The sequence below is a fragment of the Canis lupus genome, chromosome X (genome assembly GCF_011100685.1).
Source record: "Canis lupus familiaris isolate Mischka breed German Shepherd chromosome X, alternate assembly UU_Cfam_GSD_1.0, whole genome shotgun sequence".
In the NCBI taxonomy this organism is placed as follows: Eukaryota; Metazoa; Chordata; class Mammalia; order Carnivora; family Canidae; genus Canis; species Canis lupus.
In genome coordinates this window covers 9,703,016-9,719,821 of record NC_049260.1, presented here as the reverse complement: position 1 = coordinate 9,719,821, position 16,806 = coordinate 9,703,016, and the positions used below count along the sequence as shown (strand labels likewise).

The 16,806-nt window shown below is 40.2% G+C and overlaps 1 pseudogene; it reads left to right on the top strand.

Annotated features, from left to right (window-relative positions):
* Window positions 1–206: 206 nt before the first annotated feature.
* LOC100856071 lies at window positions 207–681 on the top strand (annotated as a pseudogene).
* Window positions 682–16,806: the final 16,125 nt, after the last annotated feature.

Below are 16,806 nucleotides of genomic sequence, written 5' to 3'. Positions count from 1 at the left end.
AGTCATGTCTTTTTTTTTTTTTTAAGATTTTATTTATTTATTAACGAGAGACACAGAGAGAGAGAGAGAGGCAGAGACACAGGCAGAGGGAGAAGCAGGCTCCCCGCGGGGAGCCCGACATGGGACTCGATCCCGGGACCCCAAGATCATGCCCTGGGCTGAAAGCAGGCACTAAACCTCCAAGCCACCCAGGCATCCCCACTGTCATGTCTCTAATGATCCCTGAGAAGCTCCAGCACATTTTCTAAGTACTCAACACCAATATCGATGGGTGGCAGAAAGCAGCCTTTGCCATAACTGCAATTAAGGGTGTGGGGTGAAGATATGCTCATGTTGGTGAGGAAAGCATGGTGTTGAGGAAAGCAGACATCAATCTCACCAGGGGGGCAGGAGAGCTCACTGAGGATGAGGTGGACTGTGTGATCACCATTATGCAGAATCCATGTCGATACAAGATCCCAGACCAGTTTTTGAACAGACAAAAAGGACACGTAGGATGGAAAATACAGCCAGGTCCTGGCCAATGCTCTGGAAAACACACTTTGTGAAGACCTGAAGTGACTAAAGAAGATTCAGGTCCACAGAGGGCTGTGCCACTTCTGGGGACTTTGTGTCCAAGGCCAGTACACCTAGACCACAGGCTGCCATGGCTGAACTGTGGGTGTGTCCAGGAAGAAATAAATCTGTAGGCCTTGTCTGTTAATAGTTTATACACCTAAAAAAAAAAAAAAAAAAGAAAGAAAGAAAGAAAAGAAAAGAAAAAAGAAAAGAAAAAGATAAAAGTTGTTTCACCTGGAAAAAAGAAAAGAATATCTATAATTAACACTGATTATTTCCATCATTAGAAAACTCATCAATACTACTTGGCTCTTGGTAGAACTAGAACTTCAAGGCCAATACCATTGTTAAAGAAACCATAATCTCCTGAGTACCTGTAAGAAATTTCATGCTCAAGGGCAGCCCGGGTGGCTCAGGGGTTTAGCGCTGCTTCAGCCCAGGGCATGATCCTGGGGTCCCGGGATCGAGTCCCACATCGGGCTCCCTGCATAGAGCCTGCTTCTCCCTCTGCCAGTGTCTCTGCCCCTTTCTCCCTCTCTCCCTCCCTCCCTCTCTCTGTCTCTCATAAATAAATAGATAGATAGATAGATGGATAGATAGATAGATAGATAGATAGATAGATAGATAGATAAATAATAAAATCTTTAAAAAAAATTCATGCTCAAAACCGGTATGGAACAGTAGGATAACTTCCCTGGACACCTACATATCCCGCTGCCACCACCAGGGCTATAAACACATTATATCTAAACTTTAAATAATTACTAGCATGGTTACTAGCCTTTGTTGAGACTGTATCATTCCTTCCTTGAATACCTGTAAAAACAAAAACATAGTTATAAAACAGTTGGGAAATGCATCCACACTTAACCACATATCAGATAGTTAGATTATTTCTAGGGAGCTTGAGGCCCACATCATCACTTACCTGAATATATGCGCTGCCAAAGCGAGCACGAACACTTACCTGGATAAAAGCCAAGTCCTATTATTGATCATTATGAGGTTCACCACGATTTCTTGACAGGAACTTGAAAAACACACTGTGACAGAGGGGTCTATGGAATATCCTCTCTACCAGGACATGGGAAATAATCTTGTGTGCTTCCATTATTGTAGGACCCATCAACTCTACTTGGGATCTTGCAATACTCCAAGGTCTATGCCATTGTCAGACACCATCCTGTTTTGATTGCTCACCTACAAAAGTACCATGGTAACTTGTATGACCCACAACTCTGTTTATTCCATGAATACCCATGAATCACTAAATATTCACATGGTTATATGTAAATTTCCTCTAAGATATAAAAAAGTAGGATAATAGGGTTTGCTGTAATTGGTAAAAACTATAATTTCTGCCTGAATGCCTTAGAAAACCCACATAGTAAAACAAATTCAAACAATCAACAAAACTTAACGGAAACAGATTCGTGAAGATCAGAGGGTCTGATGTAGTGAAAGTATACCTCATCATATACCTGAACACCAGAAATGTGTCCCCTTTAACGACCATGGTCAGATTCACTGCAGTCTCTTGACAGGAACCTGAAAAACACATGATATATGTATAAAGAGACACAGCTTATTCTACTAGGACACTGGCAAGTAACCTTGGTCATTTTATCATTATGAGACATATCAACTCTACCTGAATACTTGTAATACTCCAAGATCAAAATCTTCACCAGATAAGACAATATTTCTTCATGGGACAACTGCAATATTTTCATGGTTACTGCTATGATTGAGGACATAATGTTCATTACCTGGATATGGCAATCCCTCATCACTCACAAGGTTAAGCGAAAATCTTTTCCAAAATATGAAAAGCGAAAACTCATGGTTTCTAGAATTAGGACTATCAACTCCTACCTGAATACCTGCAAAGAGATCATGGTAACAACTCTTAGCGATACCATCATCCCTTACCTAGCTATCTGGAGACTGGATGGGCTATGCTGTGGTTTAGGCTCACAATCTCACTCACCTGCAAACATACCAGCAATGTGTGCCATTAACATCAGTGCTCGGTGCATAGCGATGTCTTTTTCAGGTTGCTGTCCAGACACGATGAAATCTATGTTAAAGGAAACAACTTTTTCTAGCAAGGTATCTGCAAATAACCTGGTCATTCCATCATTATGGGACACACCAACACTACCTGGGAATTTTCAGTAATCAAAGATCAATACTGATGTCAGATAAAGTCAGCCTTACTTCACTGGACACCAACAGAAAACCCATGGGTAGTACTGTGGTGGAAGACACAGTGATAAATAGCTGGCTGCGTGTTATTCTTCAACACTCACAGGGCCAAACAAACCTTTTCTAATATAAAAAGTGAATGTATCTAATGAGTTAATATCACATCATGTATCTGTAAACTAGCAAAGAACTTAATAGGAAACTTTCAAAAAAATACGGTACATTGTGTTAGAAACACCATCCTCACTTAACTAGATAGCTGAAGATCAGATACCTGTACTGAGATAAGACCCGCTTGATCCCATGCCTGATTACCAGTAAGCTCCCCCTGACCACTGCTGTCTGGTTCACTGTGATGTCAGAACTGCTAGAACCTTTTGAAAACACACTCAACAATCAGTTGCTGGATACAAATTGTTTATCAGCAGAAAGAACTTTTGCAAATAATCATAGTGTATTTGCAAATAATCTTGGTCACTTCCATCATTGGGGGAACCATAACACGACATGGATTTTGGCAGAACTTTAAGGTCAATGCCACTATTAGACACACTAACATCTCTTCTATGAGTACTCCCAGGAATCTCATGGTCAAATACTTGATGTGCAATAGTATAGATGTTACGTGGACCTGCACAGCCCTTTATCACTACTGAGGTTAAGTACACATTGTATCTAAATTTAAAATATAAATAAAAAAGGGCATATACTTGCTAGCACTGATTGGGACAGTATCATTTCTTAGCTGGATATCTGCATGGAAACCCGGTCACAGAACAGTTAGGAACACCACCTACACTTACCTAAATATCTGAAAATCGATTTGTAGGGCGTTTAAGGTGCATATCATTACTTACCTGAATACAAGCAAAGTCTCATCAGTGATCCTTTTGAAGCTTACCATGACCTCTTGATGGTAATTCAAACAACACTTTGTGAAAAATGTGTCTATGGACACTCCGTTTCTACCAGGAGGACACTGCAAATAATCCTGTTCATTGCCATCACTGCAGGACCCATCAGCTCTTTCTGGCTGTTCCATTACTTCAAGGTCCATGCCAAAGACACATATACCATCATCTCTTCCCTGCTCACCTGCAAAAACACCAACATTACTACCGTACCACACCACTCCAGGATTGTATTTATGTCATAATTCACGAACACTCAAATGACTAAACAAATTTTCTCTGAAATAGAAATGGTAGAATGGTGTGACTGCTGCAACTGGTAAAATGCTGTCATTTCTTACCTGATTATCTGAAAAAAACACATGGCAAGTAAGTTCAGTCGATCAATAACACTTAACTAGATACGTGAAGATCAGATGATTTGAAATGGTGAAGGTGAACATCATCACTTACCTGCATAACAGAAATGTCCTCAGAAAATGATGTGTTAGGTTCATTATAATCTCTTGACCTAACTTAAAAAACACATGATGATATATGTGTAAAAGGACACAGCTTGTTCTAACAGGACACTTATAATAAGCTTGGTCATTTCTATCATGAAGCATCAACTCTGCTTGAATATCTGTAGTTCTCCAAGGACAAAGTAATACAACTTTTACAGGACACCTACAAAATTTCCATGATCACTACTGTGGCTGAGATATAATGAGCAATACCTGATATATGTAATCCCTCATCACTCAGAGTTAAATAAGAATTCTTTCTAAAAACTGAAGAAAAACTCACGGTTTCAAGAATTAGCAAGGAATGCTTTTTCTTACTTGAATACTTGCAAAGAAATAATGGTTAATAACAAGTGTTAGGGACACCATCATCACCTACCTAGTTATCTGAGGATCAGATGGCCTGTGCTGTGGCTTAGGCCCACATCATCACTTACTGTGACATTAGCAATGTTCCATGGTAACAACCACTGATAGGAGTCTGAAAAAAAAAAACATAGAAAATATTTTTGGTGCGTATTTCATTCTACCTCTATACCAGCAAATTCCCTTGGTCACTGTATTATTTCAGGACCCATCAGTACTACCTGTATACTTATAGAACCCCAAGGTCAATCCTAGGAAGAGGCACCTTCTTCTCTTCAAGGTATACCTGCAATAATTCCATAGTCAATAAAATAGTGAAGGACAATATGATAAATTACCTGGATATCTGCAAATTCCTTATCACTACTATATTAAGTAGACATTACCTCTAAACAGGAATACAAAAGAATCTTATTCCTATCAGTATTATAGGGGACAAATTAAACTCTTAACCAGATACATGCCAAAAACAAAGTGAATTTTTTTTAAAGATTTTATTTATTCATGAGAGACACAGAGAGAGAGAAGCAGAGACACAGGCAGAGGGAGAAGCAGGCTCCATGCAGGGAGCCTGATGTGGGACTCGATCCTGGGACTCCAGGAATCACACCCTGAGCTGAAGGCAGGTGCTCAACCGTTGAGCCACCCAGGCGTCCCCCCAAACAAAGTAAATTTAAGAGACTTGAAATCATAAATTTGTAGATGTCTGAATATAGAAAGGTCTTTAGGGGTGCCTAGCTGGCTCAGTTGGTGGAGCATGTGACTCGATCTCTGAGTTGTAAGCTCAAGACCCACGTTGCGTGTAGCAATTACTTAAAAATAAAATCTCTGAGCACCCCAGGTGGCTCAGCAGTTTAGCACCACCGTCAGCCCAAGGTGTGATCCCGGAGACCGGGGGATGGAGTCCCATGTCGAGCTCCCTGCATGGAGCCTGCTTCTCCTTCTGTCTGTGTCTCTGCCTCTCTCTCTGTGTGTCTCATGAATGAATAAATAAAATCTTAAAAAAATAATAATAAATAAAATCTTGAAAAATAAAAAGGTCTGGGCACCTGGGTGGTTCAGTCTGACTCCTGATTTTAGCTCAGGTCATGATTTCAGGGCCATTGAATTGAGCTCTGAGCCAGGCTCCATGCTCAGCAGGCCATCTGCTTGAGATTTTCTCTCTCTCTGCCCCTCCCCCTCCTCCCCCACACTCACACTCTATCTAAAATAAATAAATAAATCTGAAAAGAAAAGATCTTTAATCAGTTAATATCATCTCATACCTGCATACTAGTGAAGATCTTAACCTAATACCCAAAAAATTTTTAAAAATACACATTAACACAAATGTTAGGGACATCATCCTCACTTACCTAGATACTCAAGTTCAGATGGTCTTTGTTGCAGTAGGATTCATTTCAACACTTACCTGGCTACTAGCAAGGTTGTATTAAAAAACATTTTAAATTCACCTTGTTTCCTTACCAGGAACCTAAAGAAACACATACAGATGTGTTTAAGATACAATTTGTTCTACCAAGATACCTGCACCTAACCTTGTTCCCTTCCATTATGATGAAACACACCAACTCCACATGCATCATCACGGCAATTTGAGGTCAACAGTGTTGTCAGAAAAGACTAATATTACTTGACTGGATACCTGGAAAAACCCTGTGGTTCTCACCGTGGTGTCAGTCCACCACAATTACCTAGATAGAATCGACTCCTCGATACTTACAGGATTAAACATAGATTCTTCCTAAAATGTGCAAAGTATAAACTCATGGTTATTAGAATAGGTTAAGGACTCTATCATTTTTTACCTGAATACCTGCAACAAAATCATGGTAGCAAGAAGTGTTAAGGACACCATCAACACTTACCTAAGTGTGTGAAGATCAGATGGTCTGTGCTTGTGGTGTAGGCCCACATCACTTACTTCATTATTTGCTAGGCGCCTCCTTCACTACCAGGGACAGGCTCACAGTCACAGTCTTACCAGAAATCTGAAAAGCATGCCATGGAAAGTATTCAGTACACATTACTTGGACACCCAAGGAATTCCCTTGGGCAGTTGTATCATTTTGTAACTCATCAAGGTCAATAACTGAAAATAACTGTAGAACTTTGAGGTTAAACTCTCATATGAGACACCTTCCTCTCTTAGAGGGATATCTGCAAAAATTCCATGGTTACTCGCATATCTGTTACCACTGTGGGTATAAAAAACACATTATCTCTAAACAAGAAGATAGTTAATGCTCATGCTTCCTAGTATTATTCAGGACAAATCAAGTTCTTAACTGTAAAAATGTCCCCAAACCAGGTTATTAGAAGAGTCTTAGGAACATTATTAATTACCTAGATGTCTGAAAATAACAAAAGTCTCTAATGAGTGTATCATATCTTTATTAGCAAAGACCTTAATAGGATACCTGCAAAAAACATAACACATGTGTTGGGGACACCATCCTTATCTAGATACTGAAGATCAGATAGTCTACACTATGGTAAGACCCAAGTGGGTAAGTTATCACTTACCTGGTTACTAGCAGTGTTGAATAACGACCATTGCTAGATTCACTGTGATCTCTTGACTGGAACCTGAAAAACAGATGCAATGACTGCGTTTAAGAACACAACTTGTGGGCAGCCCGGGTGGCTCAGTGGTTTAGTGCTGCCTTCAGCCCAGGGCGTGATCTTAGAGTCCTGGGATCGAGTCCCACGTCAGGCTTCCTGCATGGAGCCTGCTTCTCCCTCTGCCTGTGTCTGCCTCTCTCTCTCTCTCTCTCTCTATCTATCTATCTCTGTCTCTCATGAATAAGTAAAATTAAAAAAAAAAAAGAACACAACTTGTGGGGTGCCTGGGTAGTCCAGTCAGTTGGACATCCAACTCATGATTTCACTCAGGTCATGATCTCAGGATCGTGGGATCAGGCCCTGCAACCTGCTTCATGCTCAGTGTAGAGTCTGCTTAAGATTCTCTCTTGCTCTGCCACTCCACCCCTACTCACTCTCTCACTCACTCTTAAAATAAATAAATCATAAAAAAAAAAAAAAACAACGAACACAAGTTGTTCAGAGTACTTGGGTGGTTCAGCCAGTTAAGCATTTGACTCTAGATCTCAGCTCAGGTCTTGATCTCTGAGCTCCATGGCTGCCTACCCTGCCCCAAAAAAGAACACAACTTGTTCTACCAAGACTCCTACGAATAATCTTGGTCACCTTCATTACTGGGGAAGCTTCAACACTACCTCGATCTTGACAGAACTTCAAAGTTGACACTGTTAGAAACACCATCATTTCTTTACCAAGTACCTGTGGAAATCTGGTCAGTAGTGTTTGGTATTGAATAGCAGGATAACTTGAACACCTGTTTATCCGTCAGTCCCTTCTATATATAAACATACATGATATCTAAACTCTAAAATAGTAAAGGCTAATGCTTACTAGCATCAGTTGGGACAATACCATTTCTTACCTGAGTATCTGCCAAAAAAAAAAAAGAAAAGAAATGATAACACAAATGTTAGGGACATCATCCTCATTGACCTCAATATCTGAAGATTATCTGATCTTTAAGGGGTTTAAGGCCCCATATCAGTATTTATTGAGATACTTACAAAGTCTGTTAGTGATGATGATTAGGTTCACTATGATCCCTTGACTGGAACCTGAAAAACACATTGTGACAGATGTTAATCTATGGACACACATCTTCCATATAGACACCTGCAAATACTACCTTCACTTCTATCATGGCAGGATCCATCAACCTAAATGGATTTCTGCAATATTCAAGGTCTAGCTATATTTAAAGACCTCATCATCTCCTGACTACACATCTATGAAATACCATGGTTACAACTGTGAGGTGGAATTCCAGGGTAATTACCTAGATAAATGCAAATTACTCAATAGTCACATGATTATACATACATTTTTCTGTACAATATGATAGCAGGATAACATGGTTGTTAGCACTGGCAAAACAGTATCATTGCTTGCTTACCTGAATACCTGCTAAGAACTCACATGGTAAAACAGGTCTGGGCAATCCAACATCATTCGGCCAGATATATAAAGATTAGATGGTCTGTTGTGATCTGCATATTGTCACTTGCCTGCATACCAAAGATGTCCCCCAGTTACTGACTTATGATTCATCATGGTATCTTGACAAGTACCTGAAAAACATTTTGTGAAGTATATATTATATATAAAAAAAATTTTTTTTTAACCAGAACATCTGCAAATATCCATGGACACTCAATAGAGCACATCAAGTCTACCTGGATACTTGGATTAATTCAAGGCTAATACCATTGTCAGATAACACCATCATTTCATAATATAAAAATTGTAAGAAATCCCATGGTTACTAAGTGGGGGCAGGATACCATGACATTTACCTGGATACACATGATCCCTCAACACTCACAGAATCGGGTGCACCTGGGTGGCTCAGTTGGTTGAGTGTCTGCCTTCAGCTTAGGTCATGATCTCAGGAGCCCAGGATCGAACCCCACATTGGGCTCTTTCCTCAGTGGAGAGCTGCTTCTCCCTCTGCCTGTTGCTCCCCCTGCTTGTGCTCTCTCTCTCTCCAAGGTTAAACCTTAGAAAAAGACATCTTCCACTTTTGGAGAGATGACTGCAAAAGTCCCATGGTCACTAAGGTGTGATCACAGTATGTATCAAAGGATACCATTTATACTGTTAGGATACCTGTAAATAACCTTGTTTACTTCTATCATTATGGGACATATTAACTCTACCTGGGTACTAGCAGTATTCCAAGGTCAACATTTTTAGGAAAGACCATCATTTCCTAATTGTACATCTGCAAACAACATAATTATCTGTATACCTTCAGTCTCTCGACACTTGGCCCATTATTTAGGGGCCCATCAATGACACTTGGATTTCGCAGAATTCCTAGGTCAAATCCTAGTAAAAGACATTGTCCTCTCATGGAGGCATATTTGCAGAAACCTCATGGTCAATGACATAATATTGAACAGTATGAAAAATTAACTGGATACTTGCATATCTATCTACCACTAGGTGAGTTAAATACATGTTATCCCTAAACAAGAATTCAGTAAAATTTCATGCCTACTAGTACTGTCAGGGACAAATTCGTTTTTAACTGCATACATGCCCATAACAATTTTACCACGGAGTCTTGACAACATCATTAATTAGATTCTGGAAATAAAAACATCTTCAATTAGGGGCACCTGGGTAACTCGGTTGAGCAGCTGACTTGATTTCGGCTCAGGTTATGATCTCAGGGTTATGAGATCAAGTCCCATGTCGGGCTCCACTCTCAGTGGGGAGTCTGCTTGAAATTCTTTCTCCTTCTTCCTCTGCCCCTCCCTACTCCTCTAAAATAAATAAAATCTTTTAAAATAAGGACATCTTCAATGAGTAAATATTATATCATCCCATACCTGTACACTAGGCAAGACCTTAATGGGTTACCCACAATAAAACAAAAAAACAAAAAACATGAGGATACAAGTATTAGGGTCACAATCCTAATTTCTTGATTTCAGATTATTAGTTGGTCTGTAAGCATTGCACAATCTATATTATCAATTACCTGGATACCCAGAAAGCTCCATTAATGAACACTTTACATGCCCCATGATCTCTACAATGGAATCAAAAAGTAAGAAACCAAACATGTGGCAAGTTTGTTTAAGGATGCAACTTGTTCTATCAGGATGACAAATAATCTTGGTCACTTCCATCATTAGGGAACTATCGGCACTACTTGGTTCTTGGCATAACTCCAAGGTCAACAACATTCTTGTTTGTTTGTTTGTTTGTTTTTTAAGGTTTATTTATTTATTTATTATTTATTTATTTGAGAGAAAGAGAGAGCACACAGAGGGAGAAGGAGAAGCCAGCTGTCCACTGAATAGGGGCTCAACCCCAGAACCCTGAGACCATCCCTGACCTGAGCCGAAGGCAGACACTCAACTGACTGAGCCACCTAGGCACCCCAGTCAACAACAACATTCTTAAAAGACACCATCATCTCTTGACTGAGCCCCTCTATCTCATCGTCATTAGCAGAGTATCTTACTTGGATTTATGTAATATCTCTGTTATAACTAAGGTTAAATGCACATTATATCGAAATTTTTAAACAATGAGGAGTAATGCTTACCAGCATTGGTTGGGACATTATATTTCCTACCTGAATACATCAAAAAAACATAACACAAATCTTAGGGACTCTATCCTTACTTACCTAGATAACTAAAGATCTGGTCTGTAGTGTGCTTAAGGCCCATAAGGTCACTGGATACCAGCAAGATCCCTATAAACAACCTTGGTGAAGTTCACTATGTTTTCTTGAATGAAACCTGAAAAACATATTGTCACAAGTATTTCTGCCTCCACATCTTTTCCCTCTTGGACACCTGTAAATAATGTGTGTGGCTTCCTTCATTGCAGGATCCATCGATTCAACCTGAACACTTGTTCTAAATTCCGTCTATACCTTTGTTAGCAACAATATTATTGTCGACTGGGCACTTGCAAAAATCCCATGGTTACTACTATATTGGGGAACACAGCACAAGTGCTTGGATACAGCAATCCTTCAACACTCTGATACACATCTCTAAACAAGAATACGGTAAAATCTCATGCTTATTAGGGACATAGGGACAAGTTGGTTTCTTATCTACATACCTGTCGAAAAATGTTGGTATAAAAGTTCTTGACCCTGTTATTAAATATCTGAAAATAAGAAGGTCTCTAATGTGTACATGTCATGTCATCTCTTACCTGTATTCTAGAAAAGTTCTTCCCTGATATCTGAGAAAAAAAAAAAAAAAGAAACAAAACATGGTAACACAAGTGTTAGAGACACCATCATTGACCTAGATTTGTGAGGATCCGATGGTTTGTAGTGTGGAAGACTCACATCATTACTAACCTGAATATAAGGAAAGTCCCCATTAAAGACCATTATTGGTTACACCATGATCTCTAAACAGGAATTTGAAAAGCACATTATGAAACATGTTAAAGGAGACTTTTTCTATCAGGAGATCTACAAATAATCTTGGTCACTTCTAGCATTATAGGACATAAAAACTCTACTGACAGTACTCCAAGGTCAATACCATTGTCAGATAAAACCATTATTTCTTGACTAGACATGTATAAAAAATCCCATGGTTTGTAATGCGGTAAGGAACACTATGATAATTTCCTAGATATGGTAATGAAACAACAATTAACACCCACAGCGTTAAACATACATTTTCTCAAAAATGTAGACAGAATGCATGATTTCTAACTTCGGTAAGGATTGTATTATTTCTAACCTCACTACCTGCAAAATAAACAGAATTACAATGGTTAGGTTAAGTCATCACTGACCTTCTCCCCCACCCCTTCATTGTTGCCAATTTTGTTTTGTGCATTTGTGTCAGATGTTTAAAGTTTAGGGGCTCTCTGGTTATATAATTTGCTTTGAGAAATGCAACCAAAACACAATTTTTTATTGTCTAAAGGTGCATTCACATCCAAATTACCTTGGGTAACTTTTGATGCTACATCTGTAGACAAAGCTAATAGTGAATTTTTTTTTTTTTTAAACAGCACCTTGTCTAAACAAGACTTTAAAGAAATGAATATCTTGAAAAAAATTTGAACCCTTGATTACTTTAACTGCAACATTGAAACGTTTGACTTAAATTATTTGATCATTCCAGTCAGTATACTGTTCTAAATTCTCATTGTGTAGGCTGATTTGTCGGTCAGTCCATAGGTCTTGTTCACTGAGCTTTATAATTTTTGTGCAAGTAAAGGCAAGGGACTGATTGCACTGCTGAGTAAAGAGATCACACATGAGTACCCTACTGCACTTCACCAAACAGTATGTGGGGATTTATAATTGCTTGCATTATTTCACAAAATAAATACCCCATGTCAAATACCTGATAAGCATCTAAGTTCTTTCTGCCGAATCTTGTTTAGATAGGGACAGAATAAACAGAGGGTACAGGGCACTTGGGCTCCCAGCGCCAATAGCAGCTTCAAGTTCTGGGGTGATCATTGGAAGGGTTCTCCTCCAAGATTCCACGGAGGCCTCAACGCACCCTGACAAGACAGGAGATAGGTGCTATTATGTTCAACCTGCATTTAAAAACCCGAGGGAGACAGTCTTGCTTCCGAGCTGGAACTTTACACCCTCGATGGCCTAGTAATCCTGTTAACGTGGGGCCCCTCCGGTTATTAAGTGTCAGAGCCTATTAGTCACCGCACTTGTGCATCCGTGTAGTCAGAACTGATGTAGTCAGAACATTTCCTCCTAAACCCACAGAAGAGATCGTTCACCACCTAATCCAGATTGGGGAGGGTGTGTTTATTCATGTGCCTCTGTCGGGCCCGCAATCCCACAAAATCAGATTTCATTTTCACAACTACCCTGATACCGGGAGCTGTTTGGGCTAAGTGCGACACCTTCCAAAGCTTTTAGCCCACACCTTGCACACAAGTATCCAAGTAAGCTGCTGATGCTACGTGGTGGTTCTTCTAAGTAGGTCGCAGCCACACTTTAGGCAGAGCTCAAGCCTGAAGCCAGCTCCTGTCTAGTATCCCTCAGCTGCGCAAGGCTACTCTCGTTGGCCCTCCCTTCAGACCCCCATCCATGCCTCCCCTAACCCAACGTGCACGAGTCACTCATCACCACGGAAAAGGCAGTTGGGACATAAAGGAAGGCACAGGAATGTGCTAGGTACTGAGCAACTGATGTCTCCCTAGGACTCTTCAACCCTGGCTTTAAGGGCTGAAGCACGAGCCTCACAAACCCTGAAGAACTTCCTACCCTGCACAGCCACGTCACTGGCCTTTAATTTTAAAATGGCGGCAGGGGGTGGGGCTCGATTATGCGCAAGCGTGAGCTGTGACGCCACGTCATGACTTCCGGCCCCATGCGCAGGCATGCCTGGTACTCCAAGCAGCTCGCGAGGTCGCTTACTCTCTTTAGTGAAGATTGAATGGTTTCTGCTCCAGTGTAACCCAACATCGTCGCTTAGCGGGATACCAGCAATGTCCCCATTAGCAACGAGTGTCGTTAGGCTCATCATGATCTCATTGTGGCCATTTTCCCTAGTACTAGTCCTGTACTAACTGGACGCGTGCCTGTTCCTTTGATCATTTCTACATATGCTATTCATCAGTGCTACCTGGTTACTTGCAGAGCTGTGAAGCTAAGGCCTAATAAAAGACCCCTTCCTGTCTTGAAAGGTTACCTGCAAAAACCCCATGGTCAATAACACAGTGATGGGCCATATGATAAAGTACCTGGATTCCTGCTTATTGATACGCGACTATAAGTATTAAAAAACAAAACAAAACCACATCATCTCTGGACAAGAATATGTAGCATTTCATGCTTACTAATATGGTGGGGCAAAGTAACTTCTTCCCTGCATACCTGCCAAAAAACAGGATATTAGAGTTATGATCACCATCATTAATTACCTAGATACCTGAAATTCAGAAGGTTTCTAATGTGAAAATGTCACATCATTTCTTACCTGTATATTAGCAAAGTCTTCACTTGAAAACCTATAAAAACCCAAATCCAAAACAAACCCTTGTTTATAGCGTTATAGTATCATTGGAACCATCATCTCTCACCTAGATACTGGGAAATCTGAAGATCTCTAAAATATCTCTTTCCTACTACCAGCAAAGTCCCCTATTCGCTGCCATTATTAATTTCACGGGCATCCATTTAGTGGAACCTGTAAAACCCATGGTGGCAACGATGGTTAGGAATACAGCTTTTTCAACTTACACCTTGCCACATCTCATGGGAACTACCAGCATTAGAGGACCCGTCAATTTTACCTGCATATTTGCAGAATATCAAGGCCAGAACCACCAAGACACCATCATCTGTTGACTGGTAGCTATAAAAATCCCATAATCAATAGTGAGATGAAAAACACTGTGATAACTTATTTGGAAACTTGCAAATCCTTGGGTCTTGACCAGGATTCAAAACATATTATCTCTAAACTAGTAAACAGTAAGGGCGAATTCTCAGAAGTATTTGTGGGAACACTGTCATTTCTTACCGGAGTATCTGCAAAAAACAAAACATGGTAACACAAATGTTAGGGATACCATCATCATTTACCTAAATGTCTGAAGATCAGAAGGTCTGTGGTGTAAGACTCAAAATCACTTACTAGATACCAGGAAAGTCCCATTAACAACCATTGTTAGGGGCTCTGTGATCTCTTCACTGAAACCAGAGAAAACACTGTGACAGATTCATTTAAGAACCTATCTTTTGGGACACTGGGGTGGCTCAGCGGTTTAGCGCCTGCCTTTGGCCCAGGACATGATCCTGGAGTCCCAGGATTGAGTCCCACATCAGGCTCCCTGCATGGAGCCTGCTTCTCCCTCTGCCTGTGTCTCTGCCTCTCTGTCTCTCTTTCTGTGTTTCTCTCACGAATAAATAAATAAAATCTTAAAAAAAAAAAAAAAAAAAAAAAGACCACAAAACCTATCTTTTCCTACCAGGACACTGACTAATAACTTTCGTCGCTGCCTTCTTTATGGACCCATTAGTGGTACCTGGACACTGGGAGAGCTTCAAGGTTAACACCGTTGTTACAGACACCATCAACCCTTGACTGTGCACCTGTAAATATCTCCTGGTCAATACTGATGAAGAAAATTGTGCTCACTCACCCAGATGCCTGTCAATCCCTCATTCATTCCTCAGCTTAAACACTCATGATCTCTACACTAGAAAACTGGTTAAACTAGATCTCATGGTTACTAGTATTTGTCGGCCCAGTATCATTTTTTTAACCTGAATACCTGCAAAAAACATGGTACTGACACATATTGGGACACCATCATCATGTACTAGATTTCCGAAGACCAGATGGTCTGTACTGTGTTTAAGGCCCACATCATCACTTACCTGATTCCATGATCTTCACCAGTATCTCTTGATTAGAACCTGCAAAAACACATGGTGGCAACTATAAGTAGGGGTACAGCTTCCACGCGAGCCTCAAAAAATTCCATGAACCACGAATTCTACCTGGAGTCTTTAGTTCTAAGGTCCACCTTATAGTTGAAGAGATCATCATCTCTTGCATGGGAACTGAAAAAACACATGGTGGAAACCCTGCTTAGGGATACATGTTCATCCATTTGGACCCCTGCTGATTCCATCCGTCCATGCATTAGGGCAACCGCTAACTCTTCCTGGATACTTGGAGAACTCCAAAATCAGCACTGGAGTTTCACATGCCATCATGTATTCACCAGACACCTGCAAAAATCCCATGGTACTAATGTAGTGAGGACTTTGATATATTGCTGGGCTGCCTGCAAATATCTTTGTCACTACTAAGTTTTAAGACAGATCATCTCTGCATTAAAAAAAAAAAAAAAAAACACAGTAAAATCTGTTGGTTACTACTTTTGTTAGGGACATTGATTTCTTACCTGAATACCTACAAAAACACATGATGTAAGAGTTTGGGACAGCATCATGACTTTTCTAGATATTTGGAAATCATGTGGTCTCTAATGTGTTTAAGGCCCATGTCATCTCTTACCTGGATATTAGCAAACATTTACTCCGTTTGGTTCACCATCATTTATTTATTGCAACCTGCAAAATCCCATGGTCTGCACCATGGTGAGTGACACCATGATAACTTATTTGAACAATTTCAAAATACCATGATGTCTATTACCTGGTTAAAGCACACATTATTTCTTGCCTTGTTATCTAGCAAATCCCATGGTTACTATCGTGGTTAATTTCACCTTCACTTCTTTACTGGAACCTACAAAAAAACCACGTTGAGAACCCATAAGTAGAGACACATCATCTCTTACCAGGACACCTGGAAATCTCACCGTCATTACCATGGTTTAAGTCACCATCATTATTTAATGGGTACTGAAGCAGAATATGCCTCTTTGGCCTAAGAATTATTTTCAACTGATTATTTTGAGCAATTGCAGGCACAGGAAATGCTCTGGAAGCTGAGCAGAAGTTACGCTTTTGTAAGGGAAATTTATATAAGAAAGGGGGCCTGTCCCAGGAAGAGAGCTATTATGGGAGAAGTCTCTCAGGTGAAAAAGTTATCTGCATGGCAAAGCCAACTGTTTACCATACATTTCCTCTTCTCATCTTCCTGTGAATTGCCTTCCTCCCCTTGGAAGCCCCAGGCCCCTGTCCCTTTCCTTAGCTCAGGACA